A 10,313-nucleotide genomic window follows, 5' to 3' on the forward strand; every position below is an offset into this window, starting at 1 on the left:
AATTGGATCATTTGAGTAGCCAGCACACCTGTGCAGGTAGGGCATGACATGATAGGCAGCTGCCTTGATAGCGGGTGGGTGCTGAATGTTCCTAATTGACAAAATAAGATTAATGCTTATGAAGAAATATAAAATCTCATCCCTTCCCCAATATCGCGCCACACCCCTACCCCTTAATTCCCTGGTTGAACTTGATGGACATATGTCTTTTTTCGACCGTACTAACTATGTAACTATGTAACATAACATGGGGGGGGGGGGGGGGGGTCTCCTGGCTGTTCACACAGGTGTGTCATTGCTGTACATTGACCATGCATTGCTTCTGTGGTATTGCAAAGGCAAAGACAAATGCTTCCAGCCATCCATTGCACTAATGGATTGGTCATCAGCTGGCTGTCTATGTCCCGCATCAATATAGACCAAAGTACAGAGGGTTAGGCTATGCTATTGTGCACCTACCTGATGCATCAGAAGGTGCGAGGCCCTTGCTAAATTCTGTGCACAGACTTTGAGATCTATGCTTTAGACTGTATCTAAACCTGCTCCAACATGGACTGACATTCTGGCCTACTTTCAGCCGATGCGACTTGTCTGTCGCTGAACAGTCGCTTTTTATGTATTCAGCACCTATGTATAATGTTGTAAAAATGCTCTAGAAGCTAAAGTCGCAGAAATGTCGCACATATTTGGCCTGCAACTTTCTGTGCGACAAATTCAGACAGGAAAAATCAGTATAAATCCTTAGAAAATTATCCCCCAGTGTCTCCATCTGCTGGCGGTATTGAATAAGCATTGCTGCACTGATGGGGTATGCATTAGACGAAAAAAAAGAAGAAAAAGAAGAATAATACGCCCAGAAAAGAGGCGAAAAGGAGAAAAACGTAAAAAAACGTGAAAAAAAAGTAAGAGGAAGAGAAGGGAAAAAAAGGTGGAAATGGGTTTAAAAGTGATTTCGGCGGAGAAATATATATATATATATATATATATATATATATATATATATATATATATATATATACGCGCACACACACACATATATATAAACGTATTCTCCGTTGAGATATTGCAGCCGCTGCTGTGTCCAGGCCCAGGAGCCTTAGCACTGTGCTATGATGTCACTCAATACCACTGACATCACTAGGTGTAAACAACATCTCTCCTTTGCTGTGTATGTGACTATGGAGCTGTTTGGTGATGTCGTCTATTACGGCCTTCATAGAAGCAACAGGAGATTGTTGCATCCATCTAGAACCCTCAGAACTACAGTGCTATGATGTCACTCACTTCCACAGGCCTTGCAGAGTGTAAACAACAACAACCCAGCTTTGTTGTGTATGTAACCATAGGGATTTGTGATGTCACCTAGAACCTTCACAGCAGCGACAGCTTTATGAGGAGCATCAGCACTGCTCTGCCTGAGCAGAACCATCACCGCCATAGGTTGTCAAATAACCCGGATTTAACCCACACAGGTAAGTCCAATGGGGTGCAGGCATGTCCTCTATGCTTACAGCTTCCCGTGGGTGTTGGTTTGATACCGTTTGGGGACAGCCAAGGAGGCATCTGCAGGCAACAAAGGTAGGTGTGTGCTTGTGTGTGTGTTTCCTATGCAGATCCTAAGCCCAGTGTCACATGCAAGTAGGAGGAGTAAGAAGGGTTCCTGGCAAATCCGGGTTATGGATTGCATTTAAAAAGGCCCCGTGGGAGTGCAATGGGCCCCTGTCTTGCTGCTTAGCAATAATGGTATGGGTTTAGGTTCTGCTGTGTGTACTGGTGGTTGACTGCCCCCCAGCCCAGAGTGTGCATGGAAAATTGTCTGGCAGCCTCCCTGACAGCAAGCAGTGATAGTGCCCATGAAGGGGACCTTGTTGGGCCCGCCCCTTTCACGGTTATCGCTTCTCGGCCTTTTGGCTAAGATCAAGTGTAGTATCTGTTCTTATCAGTTTAATATCTGATACGTCCCCTATCTGGGGACCATATATTAAATGGATTTTTGAGAACGGGGGCTGATTTCGAAGCTTGCTTCCGTCGCCCTATGCATTGACCCGATATGGCAGTATCTTCGGGTACAGTGCACCACCCCCTTACAGGGTTAAAAAGAAAGATTCCTACTTTCATTGCTACCTGCTTGCTTGCTGGCTAGCCAGCTAGCCAGCCCTGTGGGCCTTGCTGCTGCTGCTTCTGCAGCCAAAAAACAAAAGGTGGTGCTGCTGCTGCTGCTTCTGCTGCTTCTGCTTCTGCTTGTGTCTGGCCGCTGTTGGAGCGTCCAGGCACAGGACTTCTGCTGCTGCTGACTAAATGGCCTCCTTAATTGGATCATTTGAGTAGCCAGCACACCTGTGCAGGTAGGGCATGACATGATAGGCAGCTGCCTTGATAGCGGGTGGGTGCTGAATGTTCCTAATTGACAAAATAAGATTAATGCTTATGAAGAAATATAAAATCTCATCCCTTCCCCAATATCGCGCCACACCCCTACCCCTTAATTCCCTGGTTGAACTTGATGGACATATGTCTTTTTTCGACCGTACTAACTATGTAACTATGTAACATAACATGGGGGGGGGGGGGGGGGTCTCCTGGCTGTTCACACAGGTGTGTCATTGCTGTACATTGACCATGCATTGCTTCTGTGGTATTGCAAAGGCAAAGACAAATGCTTCCAGCCATCCATTGCACTAATGGATTGGTCATCAGCTGGCTGTCTATGTCCCGCATCAATATAGACCAAAGTACAGAGGGTTAGGCTATGCTATTGTGCACCTACCTGATGCATCAGAAGGTGCGAGGCCCTTGCTAAATTCTGTGCACAGACTTTGAGATCTATGCTTTAGACTGTATCTAAACCTGCTCCAACATGGACTGACATTCTGGCCTACTTTCAGCCGATGCGACTTGTCTGTCGCTGAACAGTCGCTTTTTATGTATTCAGCACCTATGTATAATGTTGTAAAAATGCTCTAGAAGCTAAAGTCGCAGAAATGTCGCACATATTTGGCCTGCAACTTTCTGTGCGACAAATTCAGACAGGAAAAATCAGTATAAATCCTTAGAAAATTATCCCCCAGTGTCTCCATCTGCTGGCGGTATTGAATAAGCATTGCTGCACTGATGGGGTATGCATTAGACGAAAAAAAAGAAGAAAAAGAAGAATAATACGCCCAGAAAAGAGGCGAAAAGGAGAAAAACGTAAAAAAACGTGAAAAAAAAGTAAGAGGAAGAGAAGGGAAAAAAAGGTGGAAATGGGTTTAAAAGTGATTTCGGCGGAGAAATATATATATATATATATATATATATATATATATATATATATATACGCGCACACACACACATATATATAAACGTATTCTCCGTTGAGATATTGCAGCCGCTGCTGTGTCCAGGCCCAGGAGCCTTAGCACTGTGCTATGATGTCACTCAATACCACTGACATCACTAGGTGTAAACAACATCTCTCCTTTGCTGTGTATGTGACTATGGAGCTGTTTGGTGATGTCGTCTATTACGGCCTTCATAGAAGCAACAGGAGATTGTTGCATCCATCTAGAACCCTCAGAACTACAGTGCTATGATGTCACTCACTTCCACAGGCCTTGCAGAGTGTAAACAACAACAACCCAGCTTTGTTGTGTATGTAACCATAGGGATTTGTGATGTCACCTAGAACCTTCACAGCAGCGACAGCTTTATGAGGAGCATCAGCACTGCTCTGCCTGAGCAGAACCATCACCGCCATAGGTTGTCAAATAACCCGGATTTAACCCACACAGGTAAGTCCAATGGGGTGCAGGCATGTCCTCTATGCTTACAGCTTCCCGTGGGTGTTGGTTTGATACCGTTTGGGGACAGCCAAGGAGGCATCTGCAGGCAACAAAGGTAGGTGTGTGCTTGTGTGTGTGTTTCCTATGCAGATCCTAAGCCCAGTGTCACATGCAAGTAGGAGGAGTAAGAAGGGTTCCTGGCAAATCCGGGTTATGGATTGCATTTAAAAAGGCCCCGTGGGAGTGCAATGGGCCCCTGTCTTGCTGCTTAGCAATAATGGTATGGGTTTAGGTTCTGCTGTGTGTACTGGTGGTTGACTGCCCCCCAGCCCAGAGTGTGCATGGAAAATTGTCTGGCAGCCTCCCTGACAGCAAGCAGTGATAGTGCCCATGAAGGGGACCTTGTTGGGCCCGCCCCTTTCACGGTTATCGCTTCTCGGCCTTTTGGCTAAGATCAAGTGTAGTATCTGTTCTTATCAGTTTAATATCTGATACGTCCCCTATCTGGGGACCATATATTAAATGGATTTTTGAGAACGGGGGCTGATTTCGAAGCTTGCTTCCGTCGCCCTATGCATTGACCCGATATGGCAGTATCTTCGGGTACAGTGCACCACCCCCTTACAGGGTTAAAAAGAAAGATTCCTACTTTCATTGCTACCTGCTTGCTTGCTGGCTAGCCAGCTAGCCAGCCCTGTGGGCCTTGCTGCTGCTGCTTCTGCAGCCAAAAAACAAAAGGTGGTGCTGCTGCTGCTGCTTCTGCTGCTTCTGCTTCTGCTTGTGTCTGGCCGCTGTTGGAGCGTCCAGGCACAGGACTTCTGCTGCTGCTGACTAAATGGCCTCCTTAATTGGATCATTTGAGTAGCCAGCACACCTGTGCAGGTAGGGCATGACATGATAGGCAGCTGCCTTGATAGCGGGTGGGTGCTGAATGTTCCTAATTGACAAAATAAGATTAATGCTTATGAAGAAATATAAAATCTCATCCCTTCCCCAATATCGCGCCACACCCCTACCCCTTAATTCCCTGGTTGAACTTGATGGACATATGTCTTTTTTCGACCGTACTAACTATGTAACTATGTAACATAACATGGGGGGGGGGTCTCCTGGCTGTTCACACAGGTGTGTCATTGCTGTACATTGACCATGCATTGCTTCTGTGGTATTGCAAAGGCAAAGACAAATGCTTCCAGCCATCCATTGCACTAATGGATTGGTCATCAGCTGGCTGTCTATGTCCCGCATCAATATAGACCAAAGTACAGAGGGTTAGGCTATGCTATTGTGCACCTACCTGATGCATCAGAAGGTGCGAGGCCCTTGCTAAATTCTGTGCACAGACTTTGAGATCTATGCTTTAGACTGTATCTAAACCTGCTCCAACATGGACTGACATTCTGGCCTACTTTCAGCCGATGCGACTTGTCTGTCGCTGAACAGTCGCTTTTTATGTATTCAGCACCTATGTATAATGTTGTAAAAATGCTCTAGAAGCTAAAGTCGCAGAAATGTCGCACATATTTGGCCTGCAACTTTCTGTGCGACAAATTCAGACAGGAAAAATCAGTATAAATCCTTAGAAAATTATCCCCCAGTGTCTCCATCTGCTGGCGGTATTGAATAAGCATTGCTGCACTGATGGGGTATGCATTAGACGAAAAAAAAGAAGAAAAAGAAGAATAATACGCCCAGAAAAGAGGCGAAAAGGAGAAAAACGTAAAAAAACGTGAAAAAAAAGTAAGAGGAAGAGAAGGGAAAAAAAGGTGGAAATGGGTTTAAAAGTGATTTCGGCGGAGAAATATATATATATATATATATATATATATATATATATATATATACGCGCACACACACACATATATATAAACGTATTCTCCGTTGAGATATTGCAGCCGCTGCTGTGTCCAGGCCCAGGAGCCTTAGCACTGTGCTATGATGTCACTCAATACCACTGACATCACTAGGTGTAAACAACATCTCTCCTTTGCTGTGTATGTGACTATGGAGCTGTTTGGTGATGTCGTCTATTACGGCCTTCATAGAAGCAACAGGAGATTGTTGCATCCATCTAGAACCCTCAGAACTACAGTGCTATGATGTCACTCACTTCCACAGGCCTTGCAGAGTGTAAACAACAACAACCCAGCTTTGTTGTGTATGTAACCATAGGGATTTGTGATGTCACCTAGAACCTTCACAGCAGCGACAGCTTTATGAGGAGCATCAGCACTGCTCTGCCTGAGCAGAACCATCACCGCCATAGGTTGTCAAATAACCCGGATTTAACCCACACAGGTAAGTCCAATGGGGTGCAGGCATGTCCTCTATGCTTACAGCTTCCCGTGGGTGTTGGTTTGATACCGTTTGGGGACAGCCAAGGAGGCATCTGCAGGCAACAAAGGTAGGTGTGTGCTTGTGTGTGTGTTTCCTATGCAGATCCTAAGCCCAGTGTCACATGCAAGTAGGAGGAGTAAGAAGGGTTCCTGGCAAATCCGGGTTATGGATTGCATTTAAAAAGGCCCCGTGGGAGTGCAATGGGCCCCTGTCTTGCTGCTTAGCAATAATGGTATGGGTTTAGGTTCTGCTGTGTGTACTGGTGGTTGACTGCCCCCCAGCCCAGAGTGTGCATGGAAAATTGTCTGGCAGCCTCCCTGACAGCAAGCAGTGATAGTGCCCATGAAGGGGACCTTGTTGGGCCCGCCCCTTTCACGGTTATCGCTTCTCGGCCTTTTGGCTAAGATCAAGTGTAGTATCTGTTCTTATCAGTTTAATATCTGATACGTCCCCTATCTGGGGACCATATATTAAATGGATTTTTGAGAACGGGGGCTGATTTCGAAGCTTGCTTCCGTCGCCCTATGCATTGACCCGATATGGCAGTATCTTCGGGTACAGTGCACCACCCCCTTACAGGGTTAAAAAGAAAGATTCCTACTTTCATTGCTACCTGCTTGCTTGCTGGCTAGCCAGCTAGCCAGCCCTGTGGGCCTTGCTGCTGCTGCTTCTGCAGCCAAAAAACAAAAGGTGGTGCTGCTGCTGCTGCTTCTGCTGCTTCTGCTTCTGCTTGTGTCTGGCCGCTGTTGGAGCGTCCAGGCACAGGACTTCTGCTGCTGCTGACTAAATGGCCTCCTTAATTGGATCATTTGAGTAGCCAGCACACCTGTGCAGGTAGGGCATGACATGATAGGCAGCTGCCTTGATAGCGGGTGGGTGCTGAATGTTCCTAATTGACAAAATAAGATTAATGCTTATGAAGAAATATAAAATCTCATCCCTTCCCCAATATCGCGCCACACCCCTACCCCTTAATTCCCTGGTTGAACTTGATGGACATATGTCTTTTTTCGACCGTACTAACTATGTAACTATGTAACATAACATGGGGGGGGGGGGGGGGGTCTCCTGGCTGTTCACACAGGTGTGTCATTGCTGTACATTGACCATGCATTGCTTCTGTGGTATTGCAAAGGCAAAGACAAATGCTTCCAGCCATCCATTGCACTAATGGATTGGTCATCAGCTGGCTGTCTATGTCCCGCATCAATATAGACCAAAGTACAGAGGGTTAGGCTATGCTATTGTGCACCTACCTGATGCATCAGAAGGTGCGAGGCCCTTGCTAAATTCTGTGCACAGACTTTGAGATCTATGCTTTAGACTGTATCTAAACCTGCTCCAACATGGACTGACATTCTGGCCTACTTTCAGCCGATGCGACTTGTCTGTCGCTGAACAGTCGCTTTTTATGTATTCAGCACCTATGTATAATGTTGTAAAAATGCTCTAGAAGCTAAAGTCGCAGAAATGTCGCACATATTTGGCCTGCAACTTTCTGTGCGACAAATTCAGACAGGAAAAATCAGTATAAATCCTTAGAAAATTATCCCCCAGTGTCTCCATCTGCTGGCGGTATTGAATAAGCATTGCTGCACTGATGGGGTATGCATTAGACGAAAAAAAAGAAGAAAAAGAAGAATAATACGCCCAGAAAAGAGGCGAAAAGGAGAAAAACGTAAAAAAACGTGAAAAAAAAGTAAAGAGGAAGAGAAGGGAAAAAAAGGTGGAAATGGGTTTAAAAGTGATTTCGGCGGAGAAATATATATATATATATATATATATATATATATATATATATATATACGCGCACACACACACATATATATAAACGTATTCTCCGTTGAGATATTGCAGCCGCTGCTGTGTCCAGGCCCAGGAGCCTTAGCACTGTGCTATGATGTCACTCAATACCACTGACATCACTAGGTGTAAACAACATCTCTCCTTTGCTGTGTATGTGACTATGGAGCTGTTTGGTGATGTCGTCTATTACGGCCTTCATAGAAGCAACAGGAGATTGTTGCATCCATCTAGAACCCTCAGAACTACAGTGCTATGATGTCACTCACTTCCACAGGCCTTGCAGAGTGTAAACAACAACAACCCAGCTTTGTTGTGTATGTAACCATAGGGATTTGTGATGTCACCTAGAACCTTCACAGCAGCGACAGCTTTATGAGGAGCATCAGCACTGCTCTGCCTGAGCAGAACCATCACCGCCATAGGTTGTCAAATAACCCGGATTTAACCCACACAGGTAAGTCCAATGGGGTGCAGGCATGTCCTCTATGCTTACAGCTTCCCGTGGGTGTTGGTTTGATACCGTTTGGGGACAGCCAAGGAGGCATCTGCAGGCAACAAAGGTAGGTGTGTGCTTGTGTGTGTGTTTCCTATGCAGATCCTAAGCCCAGTGTCACATGCAAGTAGGAGGAGTAAGAAGGGTTCCTGGCAAATCCGGGTTATGGATTGCATTTAAAAAGGCCCCGTGGGAGTGCAATGGGCCCCTGTCTTGCTGCTTAGCAATAATGGTATGGGTTTAGGTTCTGCTGTGTGTACTGGTGGTTGACTGCCCCCCAGCCCAGAGTGTGCATGGAAAATTGTCTGGCAGCCTCCCTGACAGCAAGCAGTGATAGTGCCCATGAAGGGGACCTTGTTGGGCCCGCCCCTTTCACGGTTATCGCTTCTCGGCCTTTTGGCTAAGATCAAGTGTAGTATCTGTTCTTATCAGTTTAATATCTGATACGTCCCCTATCTGGGGGACCATATATTAAATGGATTTTTGAGAACGGGGGCTGATTTCGAAGCTTGCTTCCGTCGCCCTATGCATTGACCCGATATGGCAGTATCTTCGGGTACAGTGCACCACCCCCTTACAGGGTTAAAAAGAAAGATTCCTACTTTCATTGCTACCTGCTTGCTTGCTGGCTAGCCAGCTAGCCAGCCCTGTGGGCCTTGCTGCTGCTGCTTCTGCAGCCAAAAAACAAAAGGTGGTGCTGCTGCTGCTGCTTCTGCTGCTTCTGCTTCTGCTTGTGTCTGGCCGCTGTTGGAGCGTCCAGGCACAGGACTTCTGCTGCTGCTGACTAAATGGCCTCCTTAATTGGATCATTTGAGTAGCCAGCACACCTGTGCAGGTAGGGCATGACATGATAGGCAGCTGCCTTGATAGCGGGTGGGTGCTGAATGTTCCTAATTGACAAAATAAGATTAATGCTTATGAAGAAATATAAAATCTCATCCCTTCCCCAATATCGCGCCACACCCCTACCCCTTAATTCCCTGGTTGAACTTGATGGACATATGTCTTTTTTCGACCGTACTAACTATGTAACTATGTAACATAACATGGGGGGGGGGGGGGGGGTCTCCTGGCTGTTCACACAGGTGTGTCATTGCTGTACATTGACCATGCATTGCTTCTGTGGTATTGCAAAGGCAAAGACAAATGCTTCCAGCCATCCATTGCACTAATGGATTGGTCATCAGCTGGCTGTCTATGTCCCGCATCAATATAGACCAAAGTACAGAGGGTTAGGCTATGCTATTGTGCACCTACCTGATGCATCAGAAGGTGCGAGGCCCTTGCTAAATTCTGTGCACAGACTTTGAGATCTATGCTTTAGACTGTATCTAAACCTGCTCCAACATGGACTGACATTCTGGCCTACTTTCAGCCGATGCGACTTGTCTGTCGCTGAACAGTCGCTTTTTATGTATTCAGCACCTATGTATAATGTTGTAAAAATGCTCTAGAAGCTAAAGTCGCAGAAATGTCGCACATATTTGGCCTGCAACTTTCTGTGCGACAAATTCAGACAGGAAAAATCAGTATAAATCCTTAGAAAATTATCCCCCAGTGTCTCCATCTGCTGGCGGTATTGAATAAGCATTGCTGCACTGATGGGGTATGCATTAGACGAAAAAAAAGAAGAAAAAGAAGAATAATACGCCCAGAAAAGAGGCGAAAAGGAGAAAAACGTAAAAAAACGTGAAAAAAAAGTAAGAGGAAGAGAAGGGAAAAAAAGGTGGAAATGGTTTAAAAGTGATTTCGGCGGAGAAATATATATATATATATATATATATATATATATATATATATATATATATATATATACGCGCACACACACACATATATATAAACGTATTCTCCGTTGAGATATTGCAGCCGCTGCTGTGTCCAGGCCCAGGAGCCTTAGCACTGTGCTATGATGTCAC

At 45.6% G+C, this 10,313-nt stretch overlaps 4 non-coding genes across 4 annotated transcripts; all 4 read left to right on the plus strand.

Annotated features, from left to right (window-relative positions):
- Positions 1-1,891: 1,891 nt before the first annotated feature.
- Positions 1,892-2,082, plus strand: LOC130324265 (U2 spliceosomal RNA). The gene has a single exon (XR_008869306.1). It is a non-coding gene; the product is annotated as a U2 spliceosomal RNA (small nuclear RNA).
- A 2,107-nt stretch (positions 2,083-4,189) lies between these two features.
- On the plus strand, positions 4,190-4,380 carry LOC130324266 (U2 spliceosomal RNA). The gene has a single exon (XR_008869307.1). It is a non-coding gene; the product is annotated as a U2 spliceosomal RNA (small nuclear RNA).
- A 2,098-nt stretch (positions 4,381-6,478) lies between these two features.
- On the plus strand, positions 6,479-6,669 carry LOC130324267 (U2 spliceosomal RNA). Its single transcript, XR_008869308.1, has one exon. It is a non-coding gene; the product is annotated as a U2 spliceosomal RNA (small nuclear RNA).
- A 2,108-nt stretch (positions 6,670-8,777) lies between these two features.
- On the plus strand, positions 8,778-8,969 carry LOC130324268 (U2 spliceosomal RNA). The gene has a single exon (XR_008869309.1). It is a non-coding gene; the product is annotated as a U2 spliceosomal RNA (small nuclear RNA).
- Positions 8,970-10,313: the final 1,344 nt, after the last annotated feature.

This window comes from Hyla sarda, unplaced genomic scaffold (assembly GCF_029499605.1).
Source record: "Hyla sarda isolate aHylSar1 unplaced genomic scaffold, aHylSar1.hap1 scaffold_2616, whole genome shotgun sequence".
Classification (NCBI taxonomy): Eukaryota; Metazoa; Chordata; class Amphibia; order Anura; family Hylidae; genus Hyla; species Hyla sarda.